Below are 17,949 nucleotides of genomic sequence, written 5' to 3'. Positions count from 1 at the left end.
ACACGCTCGGCGCTCGGCCTCGGCCGGTGTCGGCTCTCTCGGTCCTCGCTCCTCGCTCCTCGTTTAGTCGTGCTCGGGTCTCGTCTGCGTGTGGACGTCTCGCGACCGAGCCGAGTGAAATCCCACGTTTGGCGTGCGCGTATACCGAATAACGGAGCTCGAGACAGTCTCTCCCTCTCCCCCTCCCCTCTCTCTCTCTCTCTCTCTCACGCAAGCACGCGAATACGTCGAGTTTCCGATCAACGCGTATACACTTAAATACATGTGCTTATGAGAACAAGTCGGCGTACGAGCGTGATTAATCGTGCGCGCGCGCGCGCGCACGCGGGGGTGTGTACGTGTGTCCGCGTGGTTCACGTGTAGCGGTAGCGCTGGTTAACGGTAGCGCATCTGACGTCGTCGCGCCGATACACAGTATTACACAGTGCGCGTACCTGTCACACATAATAAAGATAACGTATATACGTGTATTAGGAGCGAGTTGTGTAAGAGTGCTCCGAATTCATTCCGTTACCTGTAACGTGCTTGGCTAACTCGCGAAAAGGAGAAGAGGCATACGGGAGAGAAACGCGCCGAGAGGAGTCGCGCGCGAGCAGGAAGGAAGAACAAAGAACGACAACGTGCCACTGCCAGACCGTGGTGGAAGCGCCTACCCAAGCGTCTCTCTCTCTGCGACTCGATAGCGTTATCTCTCGCTGACGTTGGCGAGCTCTCACCGCGCTGTGACTTACGTGCAAACGACGACGACGGCAACGGGAGCGACTCGTTTCGGTGCTTGAGGTAAAGTGTGATTTTTCAGTGACGTCACACACACACACACGATGAGAGCGAGAAGTCAAGTTGAGCAACCTCCGGCCACACGTCCGCCACCGAGCGCGTTGCCCCCCCTCCATTACTCCCGTTGACTCGCGCGTCAGGGGGGACGTCCTCGCTGTAACCATCATCCGCGGGATGTTGTAAACGGCGCCGGGTAGGTTTGTTGCGCCGCGAACAAACTAGAGGGATCATTTTCAAGCTTTCTTATCCCGAACATTCGCGACGACCGATATCGTCGATATGACGCGGCGATACGATAAGAAGATGACGCGCGGTCTTTGACGTCACTCTGGAAGGCGAGGCGAGCTGCCACATGATCGGGAATTCCGCACACTCTCGCCGACGGGGATCCCCGGGAGATCGGCGCTTGGACGATTATTAATCCTCGAGCCGACAATACGGCGTAAAGCGTTATTTATTAATATTGATCGACGTAAATGTTGCATTCCCGCGATCCGCAATCTGACGAGATCGAGCGATGAATCCCGGAAATAATATCCGGCCAAGTTTTCGATCGAATCGAGAGAACGCTTTCGCACGGTGTGTCGTGCCCAACGCAACTGCAAATACATAGCTATAAATATATCCAAAGATTACGCAAATAAACGGAACGATAATAGTTGTGTATTTTCAGCCAATCATCCTTGGAGGCTTTAAAGTTGATGAAGATGCCACATTTTCGCAGGCTCGATTGTTAGAAACTTTGTATCGCCTACCCAAGATATTGAGCGTTGCGGTGAAACACTACCTGCCCGTTGACCCTTCGCCTTACCGATAAAGAGAAATCGATTCTATCAACCAACTTGTTTTAATTTCGCAATACAGACAAGGCCAAGCTTCGCGACGACGAGTGATTTGGTGGAATTTAACTCGGCGAGATTCTCAGCGCGAGAGTATCAGCTTCGCTTTTGCGTCGCCTTTGACCCGCCGAGCGCAAACGCTGGGCAAGATATCGGCCTCGATATTTAAACGCTGCGACGCGGCGAAACACGCGGTTTTTGCGTGCCAACGAGCGTAACTCGAATAAGGGCGCGGCTGGTCAGGTTCTTTGACAGTCCGTCGAGAAACCTCGATCCGCGCAGCTATTTATTTTGTCGCACGCGCGCGGCCTGCTATACGCGGGAAACCCGCTCTCTCGATCGAACGTACGTTCGAAACTTGCTTCTTTTGCTAAATTTTGTCAATATTTCACGTGTGCCAACTCGCGTCTTTCACCTACGAAATATCTTTCTCTTTGCTAATTTAATTGCTCATTTGCATACATGTCGGGATAATCTAAACCATTTCTACGTATGTACGAGTGTTAACCTGAAATTGATTTTTCATCGTCGACGCTAGTGACGTTGCGTCGTTCGAGCTTCTTTTCAAACGTGAAATTTCCCCCTAAACAAAATGTCATTCTCTGCAAATTAACGTGAATTATCTTTAAACCAAACTAATTCTCAAAATATATCGATACGCAGCTGTTGCAGTATCGCAGATTGAGGCCGGTCTTTTGCGCACCAAGTTTCGCGTTTCTTTTCGCTCGCGATTAACATAAAGGTGCGAGGTTTATTACATCTTGTTCCTTCGGTATTGGATATCGCCAGTTGAAATGGCATTTCCCGCGCCCCTCTGCACGCAACACACACACAGAGAGCTTAGGTATCTAAATAGTCCGGCAACCTTCGCGATTTATCACGTCCAGTGGGTCTGCTGCTTAGGGGATGCCATTAAGTGAATTGCACAGCCCGCTATCGATTTCCGAGCTATATCGCCTTATGCCCGTAGCCCGCGAACCGCACGATCTTTCGTATACATATATATATAAATTCATACGTTTCTCCTCTTCCCTCGCTTCTGATAGCGATAAGCCGCCGATAATAAGGTCGATCGGGATGCGAAACGCGAGTCAGAAGATCTTAAATGCGATACGCTTCCTTCTCCGGCGCGTGAGATATTTTCACATACTTGTCCAATACGTTTTGTAAATCTTGGATAAACTCTGAGACATAGAGGGGGAGGAAGAAATATATCTTTTTGAAACGTGTGTCACGCTGCTATTGATTGCACCAAAAAGTATAATTTATGACGACACGCCTCTCTCGTCCAATTGCATTTTCAGCATTGTGCATGTAGAAAAACCCCGTGCGGCTAGGATATTTAGCTCTATGAGAAAAATCCTTTCCTACAGGTATTCAATATAAGAGCCGTGACAGGATGGTAGTGTCTAAATCGAGGGAGAAACCTTTGAGGGCACTAGGCCTTGCTGGGGCATTATTAAGATAAAATAAGATAAAAGAATGCCCACTGGACATTAGTCTCGCCAACATCCTGTTACGGCTCTTAGTCCTTTATTCCTTCAAGTTTGTCTTTATCACGATTCAGCCATACGAATTTTATTAATTTGTTACTTTTCTTCATTTACGAAGAATTTCTGTAAACTACAGAATTAAATTTCGTTATGCGCTTTAATGGCCGTGTAGAATCGAAGATACGGCGAATGTCCGCCAAAGATAGCGAGACCCGTCAGCGCATTACTACCGATCTTATCGTGGGACACGCGACGTGACGCGACGCGACGCACGCGTCGATTCTCGACGCGGGCGAGTACAGCCGCGTCAAGGTATCCAGTTATTATCGTGTTTGCTGTTCAAGTTAACTCTCTGCCATTCGGTACACAAGGCGGAGTTGCCGACCGAACTTACTCGCGTGAAATGTTCGATAGCGGATAGCAATGGCCAAGCATTACAAAAACATATACACGCCCCAGTTTTAATCTTTGTCTCCGATAATACAGTGGAGCACCTTTTGGTGGATTGAAATAGGTATACAAATTAACTCTTAAAAAATAGTAAGAAAGTACTTATGAACAAGATTTCTCTAAACTTTTCAAAAGTTACAGATGTTGTTTACATTTGTAGAAAATGGGTCGTTGAAGAGTACCTCATTCTTCTCAGTGCTACGCGGTATAATGTCCGCTTACATTCAAGGACAGTGCGAACGTAGCAACGTCTTGATATCTTTCGCCGCAATTAATAACTCGACAGTGACTAATTCCTATCTTGAAAAGATTATCATAAGAAATACAAAAATATAATATACAACGGAGAGGGACCTCAGCCACGGAGCAAAAAGATCGAGTACTAGATTCTTGGAGTATATTGCAAGATATACAAAATGTATTAACATTGCCACGAGTATCGCTACATCGGTTATCCGGTTAAACGTTTTAATTTTTATGTTATCATTAAAGACTCGAATCACTTAAAACGTAGCTGTCGTACTATACGAAAGCGCTTTGTGCACGGATGTCGCCAATTCCTAACTTTTCATCGAAAGTCAGGGATACAGGGTTTTTCCTTTCAATCAGTCATTTTTTTAAATAATTTCACGATACTTTTTACGACGTAAAGATATCTTTACCAGAAAATGATCAGCAGGGAGTGAGAATGAGAATATAATCAGCTCTTTATATTGCGACCCTTTGTTCGATACGGATGCGATAACGTTTCCTGTTAAGCGCAAGAAATTGTCGCGATACACATCAGTCATCGATTTCCAAACTTTTCCGTCGACAATTGTACCTTGATAGTGAATTTCCATTCATTACATTTCAAAGAATTTATCTCGAGATATAAAACAATGTTAACGTTTCACGACGCGATGCATCCAGTCACTTCCGATATTTTTTCCGATGGAAATTCATTACTTGGTCCAATACAATCGTTGACGGTAAACGCTGTAAAAAAAAATAATACTAACACGTGACACGTTTCGTATTTCAACGTTCTTCATCTATACATATATAGTTGTGTATTAATTACATGGTCCGATGAGAGGCCTGCCGATCTCTTCCTCTGTCGCGCGCACGAATAATGCAGGAATCCCCGAGATGAAAAACTTTTTTTCGATATCGTACAACGGGGTCAGATTGCGTTGCGCCGCGCCGGGGCGGGGGAAGTAACTATGCGCGCTACATTAAAGAAACTTTTTTTAGGATCGTTTAATTTACAAAGTAATACAACTTTCCGTAATCAAACTTTACGTTACAATGCACACGTGATTGCTCGATTACTCTCTTTCGATGTTAAATGATGGAATACATATTTTTTTCCCCGAGCAAAATCGCACGACTTTGTTCCATTATAGTCTATTTCGCTGCACGGGGATGGGAGAAGGGACAGTCGCGCGTAGAGCGTAGACACGCTTCCGGTGCTCGAGCTCGAGCTCGCGCGTGAGATATCGCCTTTATACGCATCGGCGAACGCACGTTGGCCTCCCTTTTAAAATCCCACCTCGCAGTTATTTGCGTACTCTTGCATATAATGTAACTTACGGGGACTAGGACTCCGGTGTACTTGGGATAATTGGAGGTTCGAGCGTGTTTCTCCGATATTGGCGCGCGTCCGCGGCCGGAATTCGAATTCGAAAATGGCATCCGGCATCGATCGTCGGCCGATGTACACTATCGCCTGAAAGTTGAGGCAACTTGGTCAGGGCGTAGCCATCTTGAAGCGAGATTATGCCAAGTACTTTGCTACGCCACTCGCTACTCTTTGCGGGCACATTGAAACTTTTCCTAATACAAAGAAACATCGAAAGCGGTTAAAAAGCAGAATAAACAATCAGACGCGCACCAGCGCTTTAACACATTTTCATCCAAATGTCGACTGAGTGAGCCATGATTCATTCAACTTGCAAACGTACACTTTAATTGTTGCTTCGTAAGTGACGATTGCGCTTTCAGTTATTATTTTACATAAAGGTATTATGTGCAATGTAATGATCGATACTACTTTGCGTGCGCATAACTCGAGCGCTCGAATATTCAATACCAATTGTACTTTTTCGTGAATGGGAAAATAGCACGACAAAGCGCGTCGCGTCGCGTCGCCGCGAATTTACGTTAAGAAAGGACGCGTGTTCTCTGATTAATGCGAAACATACGCGCATCCGTTCTCGTTTGCGGATTCTACCTTGAGACGCGGTCGAGGAAATGGAGACCCGTTAGAAATTGTTCGATTCGTTGTTCGATCCAGTTAAAGCCTCGAGTGAAAAAAGTGTATGCTTTAGCCTTGTTAGCGAGGGATATTTTCGTCAAGAGTGTATCACAATTCTAAATTAGTAGATTAAGCGGCCAGCAGTAACGTACAAGGAGCCTTTCTCACAGTTTTCATGCCGTCAAGTCAGCCGACGAAGCCTCCGGCCGGCAAACGCTATGAAAGAAGAACGGCGCGGCGCGGTGTGAAAGTAAAGAAAGTGGGCCGCTCGAAGTAGTCTTTAACCTAGAAGCGTCGCGGTTTTCTTCCTTCCGCTCAATGTCGCTCGCCGAAACAATTCGGAAACCTTCGCTGTTTCAACCACCGTTACAACTATCGTTCTCTAATTTTTGTTATGTATTTGAATATCCTAGCCCACGAAAGCTGCCTCGGAGTAATTAAAATGGTTTAAACACGTTCGTCGAAGGGTCAAAAGACACGCATATGGCGGCTTAATCCTCCGATTCCGTTGGTAGGATAAAAACCAAGGGCTAACCCCGTCGATCGTTTGCTCGGCGGAGCGCCTCGCGAGAGGAAAAGACGATCGATCACCGGATTAGGAATTATTTATAGGCTGGCGCGGTGGCCTGCATCGCCGTAGCGATGCGACGGAATTTCGCATCGCTCCTCCGATCGCGCGTGTCACTTTTGCCGGGAGCGACCGCTAGCATACCGATATTCGCGTAAAGCTGGAATGCAAATTAATCGCCGGCCATCACGAGTTCTAGAAAGTCTTGTCGTCAAGGCGATTCTTACGAGTTTGGAACACGGCCAATATCGATGTTGCGTGCGCCTCGCATGGCTAAACTAGCCCAACGAGAAGATCGCGCGTATTCGATATAACCAAGACACCGAGCTTTCGAACAACGTTCTTATTATCATTATAATCGGAGTAAACCTTTATATTTTTACTTTACCCTAATACATTTCCAAGAATGTGCGCCTCTTGCTAAACATCGCCAAACGCCTCATTGTAGTTTCATAGCTTGATAGTTTTGTACTAGCGTCAAAATGAGGAAGCGCATCCTATTTAAACTTTAACGAAACTCGCGAGACGCATTTTTATTCCGGAATCGAATGAATTTTTATGAACCCGTTGACTTGTGATCGATATACGTATACTCGATCGCGGATAGCGCATTTTAATGAGCGAACAACGGACAGAGCGAATAATCTCCCCCCCTCTCTCTATCTCTCTCTCTCTCCCTCGCTCGTACGCACGCGTTTCTCAGAGAGTACAAGTACATTATAAATGATTTTATATATTCGCCGCAAAACGGAATAAATCAGTATGAAACATAAATCTCGTTGTATAGTAATTTTATCATCTTTTTTACTTTTTTTTCTCTCCTTGCCATTTGTGGTTTACGTCATTTTAATAATTGCCACTTTCATATCCAATACTACCAAAACTGGAGCGATTTTAGAGAGATCGCTTAATATTTATGCCAGTGTGCGGGTTTCAACGATACAAGCAACGAAAAGATTGCTTTTGCCACTGATGACGTAACATAATCACAAAATATTTGGCAACCATTGTTCTGGACTCTCTCCCTTCCCTCTCTCTTGCTCCCTCGTACTCGTTCATTCACTCACTCACTCACGCTTACTCTCACTCTCAAGCTGAATCGCCAGCATTGGATTATCTGGCACGAATCCATCAAAAGTACGGCTCGACTTACCAAACTCGAGCCTTTCGTATTAAATATCGAAAGGGCGTGAATTCTTTAGTTGCAAGAACGATTCTGCGAAACATTCCTGCAATAAAACTATGGACAAGGTATTAGTAACAGCGATCGTTCTAACGATGACATCATCACGTTTACGATTGACACTGAACTTGGAAGCTGTTTGCTCCTTCTCCATCGACATCTTTTGCATGCATGTTGTTTTAATGTACGTCGCCAATACTAGAGTCGAATTTTTCTTACGCTTTAACGATTAATTGAAAATAATCTCGCATGTAACATTACCAGGCATCGAAATATACTGTGGTCATGTCAAATTTATTTGAACGCGAAATGCCTGTGATTTTTTGCAAGATTGATTTCTCGTAAAACCTACTCGCGAGCACACTTGTGGGCTTTTTGCATTCAACTTTTTAAATTATTTTTCAAATTACGATATTGCGGGAGAACTTGGACGAAAAAAAAGGGAACAAAGTTACACTTGCTCACAGAGTGTCAACCGGCGCGAGTTGCGTAGCAACTGATTAAAAACCACATTCGTCCGTGAAAAGTGCGTAACGAAACGGTATGAAGAAAGATGAGTGGCGTCTCCGCTAATCGGTAGCTCGGCACAAGAGTACCTATGCCCGGAGACTCCATCGTGATCGATAAAAGGGTGTTCCGTAATTTGTTTTATCGTACAGCATCTCCGTAACGCGCGTTTGTTGCAAATACACATCTGAGAGATGCAGCGTTTGCACATAACTTGGTGAAACGAAATTTTACAAGTATAAGATGCGAGAGCATAAATATTCTCCGTAAAGATTCCGATCATTTATAAATAAGTTTGTGCGAAATGGTGGTACGAAAGCTTGGACTACTCGCACACGTAGCGGATATTATAACAAGTGGGGCTCGTGTAACAATATTTGCCGAGCAGCGCGAATTTACTGACACAGACGTGACTTCTTCCGACACTCTAAACAGTCGGTATAAGCCAGTGGTGCTCGATTTCACTGGTACGACCAAGACTGTAACGCTTGCGTTATCGCAAAAATCCCGAAATTCGGTAATCAGAGGTGTCTGTGTGCGTATGTGTGTGAAATCTCGCGCGCAGCAAACATTATTTGCCAGCTATAATCCATCCATCTTTCGTCGATAAACTATCTATAGCTCAACTCAACTATTCGCAATCAAAACCCGCAAACTGTTTCGAACAATGAACGAAATGTCCGGCGCAAGTTAGGCGGCAAAATATGGCATACCGGGTGTCTCACTCGTCGAGGCATTTACGTCGCGTCCTTATGCAAAATCGTGGCCTTTATCTCACGGATATAGGCTCTTGATGCGTCAGTCGCGTGACACGAAACTGCTGCACGTACGAAGGATTCGTGCTCGCATATGACGTGTATGCGATATCTCGGACGCACGACCGAGGAATATGCATATATATATCCTGCGCACGGTGGCGAATGTTGTTGCCGATAAGATTACGATAATGGCAGTCTCGGCTACGAACCTTTTAAAGTGATAACTCGATTTGTAAAAGTCGCTCGTGCGCGTCTTGTAAATCTTGTAAATTAAACGCTATATTGGTAATATCTCAATTGACTAACTTGGACGACATTTTTTAATAGCCTTTTCAAATTAACATTCTCTTGAAATGTTTTCGCATCATTAGCATCGTACATTGACAAGGTTTATGCTGCTCCTATATATAGCTATCTTTATCGACGGAAATTATTATTTTTTTGCTAATATACGCTAACATAATTTTCTAGTACTTTCTGCGATATAACGTGCGGCTGATGTTGACGATGCGTGGCATTCGCGGAGCCACATCCATCGTAAAAAGAGACACTTTTCTACGCAATCGAGAAAACAATGAGTCGCGGAAATCACTTTCGCGCAATTGAAAAATAACTTAAAACTACATAAAAAATACAAAATATTTAGACGCTGTCACGGCTCTCAGTCCTTTACTCCTTCGTGTTTATCACATTTCAGCCATACGAGTTTTATTAATTTGTAAAATAATGTTTTAAACTCGCGAATACAAATATTTAGAGTAATTACTCAAAGTAAAAATTTCAGTTTTATTTTAATTTACTCGCGCTGCAACGACGAATGTGTGTGTGAATAAAAAATGTATCTCCGATGATACACTAACCGACGGGGGGTTGCTACGTTTTTATATCTGACTCGGAATGCCTATCCTTGGAGTCGCCGCATATTCGTGCGTAACGAGCAATGACGCGTAGTTATCGCGCGGCCTTTGCATTGCGCGATATGTGTTTTTCAAACACACGGATATATACCGAGACGTAATTATCAAGCTCATTTCGTCAGTTGCAAGCGTGAGGAAAACTGCGTTTCGCGAGTCGCCTCGTAAGTATAAAGATGAGAAAGGTATACTCGGAATACCACACACCTCGTCTTTTACCTCGAACTTGTGACGCTAGCGCGAATAGAACGGTGCCTGGTCGAAACGTAGAATTTGGCGCGAAGCGGAAACGTGTCTTCTCGGAAAATGCTCGAACAGCGTCTTTCGAGGAATCTACAGTAAGAAACGGAGCAATAATGATTGAAATATGTATGCTCGCCCAATTACACGCGTCTAAAAGATTGTACCTGGAGAGACACGGCAATTAATAATACAGTCCTGGACGACTACTTGGCAGGGCAGCTATTTAACGACGTACTAAAGCGCGCGGGCTCAGTGAGCGCTAACGTAGCGGCGCTTTAGGACATGCATGGAGTGGAGGATGTTCGCTCGTTCGCTCTCGCGCGCGTCATAAATTTAGCGCACTGATCTCATTCCGCGGTGAATCCGTCGACAAAAATAGCAGCAACCGCTACGACGCGCTCCGCGACTTGGAGCGGCCACGCCGCAGCGCCTCGCGTCGCTCGCGAGGCGCACGCGCTTCGGCGCATTTACCCCTGGAATGCGCGGCTGTGTCGGAAGGGGGCGAACCACCCCCGCGGAACCGACTCGTACGAATAACCCGTGGGCGGAGGCGCGGCGCGGAGATTCCGCATAAAGGCCGATGACTCTTTGTTTTGGGAGAATCCCGCGACGCGACGCGACGCGACGCGACGCGACGCGACGCCCGCTTTTCTGTCACTGACCTTCCGCGAGTAGAGCCACGCGCGGCACGCGATAGGACGACTCTTGCCTACCTGCCTGCCTGCCTGCCTGCCTGCCTACCTGCCTACCTGCCTGCCTGCCTGCCTGCCTGTCCGCGCCACGCCGCGTTGTGCGCGGTACTCGTTCTGTCTATAGCAATGTCCCGTTAGCCGCGACATCGGGGATTAGCGCGTCTTAACTCCTCCTCCTCTCGAGCAGCGGCACGCGGCACTGTACAGTGTACCGTGTTCGATAGAGCAAGAGTAATATGGCGTTCTTTCTGCACTTTGTACTCATTTGCAATGTATTTTCCGGTTTTTTCTTTTGTAATCATCGGTAAACTAACTTGTCGTAAATCCAAGAGCAGCTTTTTCGTGAAATTACATATCGAGGGCTTAGGATTGTTGAATGAAGCGAGCCGTTAAAAAGAATCCAGATGTGTAACGGATGAGAATGAAACGCTTAAAGGCAATAATTGGAAGCAGTCGTCATCGAGTCGCGTGACAAGCCAAGCGAACATAAAGGCACTCTCGCGGTGCGCGTGGCACCGATCCAAACAGTCCCGTGAAGCCCGAAGTGTATTCAAAGTACGCTTTTCGGGTTTTACGAGTCGCAGCTTACGTATCAGAGACTCGCGACTAGATTGGCGCGAATAGGCATAAGCGCATCAGAATAATTACCAAGAACCCTACGACGGTTACGTCAACTGTGTTATACGTCTGCTGTTGACGCGATGACATGCATCTTGGCGGAAATTGGTTGTTCGTTAGCGTCATCGCCAACACCTCGTCCGTGCTTCTTCGTTCCTCGTGACGGCGTGTATGCGCCTAACGTTATAAATTATGACACATGCCTCGATCGAATTCCCCTTTTAATCCTGGCGGAAATGGTTGTGGAATCGAGATAGAATGGAGAAAAATGGATAGCGTTGTAATATTGCAAGCAGCTAAATTGCAAAGATGGTCGAAATTCATTTGCCAACTTATTCTCGCTCGATAATGATGAAAGATCCAAGATGTTTATGACATATTGTAATAAGAGTCTATTGTGTGCGAGAGCGTTGGAGCAAAGAATCATTTGTATCGCGGAATTGTAAGCACTGTCGTAAAGGAGGTCAACGAAGGACACGCGCGCACACGCTCGCATGTAACTATAATTTAATGAATGCATGATTTAATTAATTGTAACGTGCGGCTACGCTCACGCTTTTGTCACGATATGCTTGACAATCTTGATGGAGCTAATACGAAATTCTTAAGGAATTTTTATACAGAGATAGTACCTTTATCGCTCTCACGCGAGTGTGTAGTTTCTATTATATAATTTATCAGTGGAGCCGATAACGAAGCTAACAACCAATATTTAATATAAGTAAACATAAATTTAATTAAACAGCAAATTTATGCGATAATTACGTAATATCAAGCCTAAAGGTTAAAAAGGAAAATATAATGGTACAAGAGTTGGAAGCACAAGCATCAACGAATTACCAACCGGCTAACTATAATAAGAGTTTATATCCTACTTATTAGAGTTTGCCTACATAAAACTTCAACTTCTCGCGAGTAACTTATTAGAGTTGTTGAGATTGTTAATCCATATTACGTCACATATTCAGGTTCTTCTTTTAGAAAAAGGGACATGTGATAATCGATAGAATCATTTCTTTAAAAAATCTCCGGGCTTTTCACTTCACTGTGATGTCTTCCCACATGAATTTGTGCGCATATCAACACATTTATACATTTTGCATATACTTGGCAAATGTATATGTGCTCTACACGAGTCTGAATTCACATGGTAAGGCATCGGTGATTCCTACACTAGGGTGTACATACTTGTACGCACAAAGCATTAAAATTAATAGAGCGTGTCTGCAGACGTGTTCTTTAATCTTTTTTTAATAAGGTTTAAAGTCAAGTGTAATTACTGTTTATGAGTGCAACGTTTTATCTTAATGTAAATTCAAATGCCATTTTCAAATTACTCCTTGTCATTAAAGAAAGGTATTTCTCGAAAAATCACATGAATTTGGAAGACGATATTAGCTAAGGTACAATATTATCTCGCGAGAAAGGCACGGTATTTGAAAATATATTTCGACATAATTTGCGTGTTTCGGCATCACAAAACTTTGCTTAATCACGCGATATCGCGTTTAAAGCCCAGATAGATTCCACGCTAGTGGATAAAAGGATTTACGTATGAGACTTTTACTCCAGAGCATTCATATACAACGTTAATCCGTTTTAACTTTCGACATCAATGGTCTTTAATATTCGCAACATCGGCACGACGTTACTATAAAAAATGTATGATTCCAGCCAAATTAAATTGTTTTCAAATGCACAATAATTTCCAAATGAGTAAACCTATGTAAAACTATAACGGTGCAATTAACGTGCGACTTGTCCCACGGAAATTTATTTAACACCGAGAGGATTAATAAACCGTATATCGCGTGTTCGATATACGGTTTATCCGATTCTCTACTCGTTGCTCTTTTCTCATCGCTGGTTATCTTACGAGCGTAAACGCGTGAAAGAATTGTGCGCACGCGTTATCAGCATTACGGCCAATTACCGGCGTAATTGGCCGCAAATGCCGTAATTGGCGATCATTAATTCGAAGATCTGTCGAGATTCACTGACAATGCTGACAACAATAGCTCGAGAGATACGAGTCCCGTGTAATTTGCCGTACGATCGATTTGAATGCCGATGGGCAGACGAAAAAGCGCGCGTACGTACACACGCACGTACGCACGCACGCACACGTATAAAGATTGAAACGCACGTCGCGCGGATAGTACGCGAATCGAGCATGTGCCGTCCCGCCGCCGCCGCCACCACCGCCGCCGCCGCTGCCGCCACTCCGAGCTCCGAGCCGCTCTCTGACTATCGATATGGGTCTGATTGCGCGAGATAGCCTGGCCCCGATATTCGACTATATGAACACGGTGGGATGTATGGGCGCGGAATGACTATCGCGCGTTCGTAGAAATGCAATGACACGCGCCGCCAGTCGATGGAATTGAATAAAACGCTCATGGTTATGCTATTGCTACGCGGGACAAAGAACCCGTTTAACACTTGGCCGAAAATAGAGGACGTATTCGGTTTATGATGTTTTCAATCGCTTCCAAGTCACTGAATCGATGTCGTTTTGGGAAAGATGTGACTTCTAACTTTGAAACACGATTTTGCGAAAAGTAAAAATGTTTCGTAGTGTTTATTAAAATATAATTAAAAAGATAGTCTTTACAAAAAAAACAGACAAACTGATTCGTAGCGGATAAATAGACGAGAAAGTATTAAACCGTAGGTAAAGTCTGCCTAGCTGTGTCGAAAAGTGACCAACGAAAGACCTAGGGTTTGATTCCCGGTTTAGGGATCCCTCGCCTCGAATCCTTACAGCTTCATCCTTAAAACGAGCTATATTCCATTGTATTTGCACACAAAAGCTATGACGGTGGGAAACCTTAGAGAGACACCAGTGCTCAATATGTCGCCCCATAGAGAGAACTTGTTTAGGGTTAATACAGACCTTCGGTGAACTTGGATAATTGATTTTAAATGTCGATAAGACTCGACACAACCGCCAATGGTTAAACCAATCTTTGTTTCCCGACCTGCATTATCTATGTATAGCTTCCCGACTATGACCCAGAAACAGACAGGTAGTCTCTCTCGCTAACCAGAGTTAGTTAACTCCATGAAAGTTAAGACAGGTCGATAAAAAAAGCTACTCGTGGGCTTCCGCAATCTCTTTTACCTACTGAATGCCAGGCAAAACTACAACTTCAAGACGGATAGTTTTAGGGCGGAATTACATTTCATACGCACAACCAATTCTCCTTTTCTATGTCTCAACTTTGTAACACTATCTACTCATTCCTTGATCAAACTTTTACTCTTTAGGCAAAACCGAGTCTAGTTGATTGTACGTTGCTAACAAGAGCTAAATTGATACACGTCTTTCGGTAAAGAATGTCATGTTCTTTTTATAAAATATATAAACATGTTGAGATGTTGGATATCGCGGCAGACATCTAAGCACTCGATTTGACACAATTTTCTTGTACTTATCTCACAACCCTTTCTCTATTACGATCTATAAGATGTCGCGTCGACGAGGAACCTGTATACAGTATCCTGTTTTGTAGCCGGTTGATAGTACAAGGATCTCGAGAGATGGTGTCCTAAAGTGTCCCCTGAAAATTCGGGGCTTTCCCCTTGCATCCCTCGGTGCTTTACATCGTCGAAGAAAGACGGGCATGGCAACAAGGCGAGTGACGCCGGCGTCTCCTGACCAGCTGGTGGAATGCGTGACGTCACGAAAGAGCCTACTACCTACCTACACTAATGTGCCACAAACACGTTTCACCCTTTACCGTCGATGTGTACTCTCACTCTTGTCCACCTAGTCCATGAGTGCTTTCTCTGTCTCTCTCTCTCTTTCTTCCCCTCCCCCTTGTTCTCCTTCGTCACCATCGTCTCGACGACTCTCGGGCCTCTCGGGCCTCGGCACACATCGGCACACATGAGCGCACGCCTATGTATGTATGTACGTACACGAGAGCGCGTGGCACGAGACCCGAGCGAGCGATGGAGACGCGATTACCTTTGTGTGAGCGATAGCCGAAACGCCACGCTTTGATGCCGCTGGAATTTCAGATATAATCATTAACGCGGTCGCCGGTACAAATGTTTCAGACGTGTAATGTTGTTTCGGTGCACCACTAGCGAGCGGCCATAGCGAGTGTGTGTCGCTACGATAATTTGCATACTCGTATATACTTAAACATTGTGACGAGTGCCACAGCGAGATAAAAGTAGTCGAGGCAAATAATGAAAGGCTGCTCTCGCGAGTTGAATAACACTGAGAAGAATGAGATTTTAACGTATGCTGCTATCGAGCTCATCTAGGACGTATCAGTATAGCGCCCCGAGTGTGCCCGTAAATGTTGGTCTCGGTGAGACTCGCGGAAATACTTAGGGAAAGATTGAGGAGCGCGGTACGCGAAGGCGCTGCTCAACGATCGCTCGCGAGCTTGGCTCATTGTCAATCCCATTATTCCCATCGCTACGCGCAACGCGCAACGCGCACGAGCGTACGAGCGCACGAGCGCGCCAAGCGTCCAGTTGAATGGTGGGAGTGATGGGAGTGGCGGGATGACGGCGGGGATAGTCGAGTATCGGCGACACGAGCCGATTCGTCCCCACCACCGTCGCATCGGATCTCCGTTGCTCGAGTCGGCAGAGAAGACGTGCGCGTCGGGTGGGGATAACATCTGCTCTTAGCGTGATTGCCGTGTATCGATGTGGCTTTATGGCGCGCGGCGAGCTGCGGGCAACTAAGTAAACGTATATGATCCTTAATGTACCGCTGCGAAATTCGAGGCCGTTGCGACGCTGCGTAGCACGCGCGCGCTCACGCTCGCGGAAGGTCACGAGAGAGCTGTTCCGGATAACCGGAGTTTCGATTGCTCAAGATTCGACGAACGTGCGTCTGTTATTCTCATCGAGCCCATTACCGCGACGGAAGACTGAGAGCGCCGTGCGCCGCCGAGTCGAAGCTCGCCAATTCGTCTCGCGATTACAACCCGAACAAACCATTATATCGCGCCACTGTAAAAGAGAATTATTGATTAACAAGCGCCTATAAATTACAACAGTATTATAGAAATATGTGTGTGGAGAATGGGTTGTGTAACTTGACAAACAACTGAAATATGTCGCGAGGGGGGAAAAAAAACCACTTTATTAGCTTCTTGGAGGAAGCTCTCCATTGTATCAATTTCCCTCTTAAAAGGAATGCATTTTTTTTCTCGTAATATGCATTAGATAAATTGTGCGATGTATCACTCGCAATTAATCAATTAAGAGCTTAAAAGCACCAGCGATTTTCCGTTGATCGCGCGTTCTCGTCTCGCTCCGAAATAAATATGGATGATTCTGCATTTTTACTGCATATTCATGCATTGCGGATCCATGGTACATCATTCAAACATTGATGTGTACAATAATATCTCATCGATTTGATTCATGAGTGTGTCGGCAATCATAGTCGAAGATTTTTTATAAAAATGACATAACGTTTTCTTTTTCTCCTCGTATCTACTAACGTTTTTAGAAAGTATTTCTACGTGGACAGATTTCATACAACTTGTTTCTTTTCTTTGAAATTCATTCTTAATCTTAATTAAACTCTGAATCGAACACTAGGCGCTTAAACTCCTCCGAGCGCTGAATTTTTGAAATTTCCCGTAACGAGAAAATATGCGGGACGAAGGCCGGGATCGAACCAAGGACCCTACTAATCACTCGTGTTAGCACGCCGTTCCAACTTGTTTCTTTTCAAGTGTGTGTGTGAGTTGAACACGAATGTTAGAGGTGGCAAATTAATAACGTTTTCAGTCTAGAAGACAAAGAGTTACTCCTTACATCGATTTGGCTGGTGATGATCGCTTCTCTCGTGAATTACCTGCAGATAATGCGGCGCGTGGCGCGATGCGTGAAATGAGTGATTCGGAGAAAGTGTTGCGGGTATAATGTCGACGTGTCGACGTTCCATGCTCCTTTCACGCGTTCTCGATGTTACCGAACCTGCTCGCGACGACGCAATAGCACACGCACATTCCGCGCCGCAGTGAATCCGAACGGATTTCCGCTTTCGTTAAATTCTCTAACCTGTTGCGCGATCTTGGCCATTCTTAGGGAAAACGAAGCTGTTGCACTGAGAATCGAAAAACAGTAATAGTCCCTGAATTTTTGTTCATTCTCAACTTTTAATCTTAATACGCAAATGAGTGATGTGCAATTCCGTAACCATTACTGTTGACCACCAGCATTAAAATAATATGTAAATAATATATATATAAATAGTTAGCTCAGCGTTAGCGTACTAGGCTAGTAATCGGAAATCTTAGGTTCGAATCCCACATATAAAAAAATTAGAAAAAAGAACTAGTGGAAAAGGTTTTTTATTTTCAATAAAATCTTGTACCAAAACCATTACTGGTTTTTATCGTAATGATTGTGGAAATACAGTACTGATTCAATACTGGATTAGTAAGTAACAGTCAATCAGTTGATCTACAATATTTATTACTGTAGAATCCGTAATAGTTATTGTAAAATCCGTACTGATTACTGGGAGAATGCTTACTATAGTGGTACGTAATGGTTACTGTAAGAAAGACTAAAAGTTAAAAACGAGGAAAAATGTTATAACCATCACTGTTTTTCAGCTCTCAGTGTGTGCGACCAGAGAATAAGACTCCACCAATCCATATTTTCGTATAAATTACACATTT

General features: G+C 44.7%; 1 protein-coding gene and 1 long non-coding RNA gene across 5 annotated transcripts in view; one reads left to right on the top strand and one right to left on the bottom strand.

The window, feature by feature from the left end:
• The window catches only part of LOC105561983, a 102,717-nt gene that overhangs the window by 73,644 nt on the left and 11,124 nt on the right, over positions 1-17,949 (top strand). Inside the window, exon 1 of one of the 3 annotated variants that reach the window (XM_012012419.1) lies at positions 43-780. The exons of the other annotated variants lie outside the window; for them this stretch is intronic. The gene's annotated coding sequence lies outside the window, so the exon portion shown is untranslated. Of the gene's footprint in view, positions 1-42; positions 781-17,949 lie in introns of those variants that run through there. 3 annotated transcript variants of the gene reach the window in all.
• On the bottom strand, positions 3,428-10,289 carry LOC105561981. Of its 2 annotated transcripts, none has more exons than XR_001008937.1 (3): positions 10,136-10,289; positions 9,936-10,061; positions 3,428-5,377 (listed from the first exon to the last, which is right to left on the bottom strand). It is a non-coding gene; the product is annotated as an uncharacterized LOC105561981 (long non-coding RNA). The 2 variants fall into 2 exon arrangements; XR_001008938.1 differs by having other exon boundaries at positions 9,948-10,061.

Source organism: Vollenhovia emeryi, unplaced genomic scaffold (genome assembly GCF_000949405.1).
Source record: "Vollenhovia emeryi isolate VEMERY1.0 unplaced genomic scaffold, V.emery_V1.0 DF939197.1, whole genome shotgun sequence".
In the NCBI taxonomy this organism is placed as follows: Eukaryota; Metazoa; Arthropoda; class Insecta; order Hymenoptera; family Formicidae; genus Vollenhovia; species Vollenhovia emeryi.
Note: the sequence above shows the minus strand (reverse complement) of the source record. Positions and strands in the feature narration are given on the sequence as shown.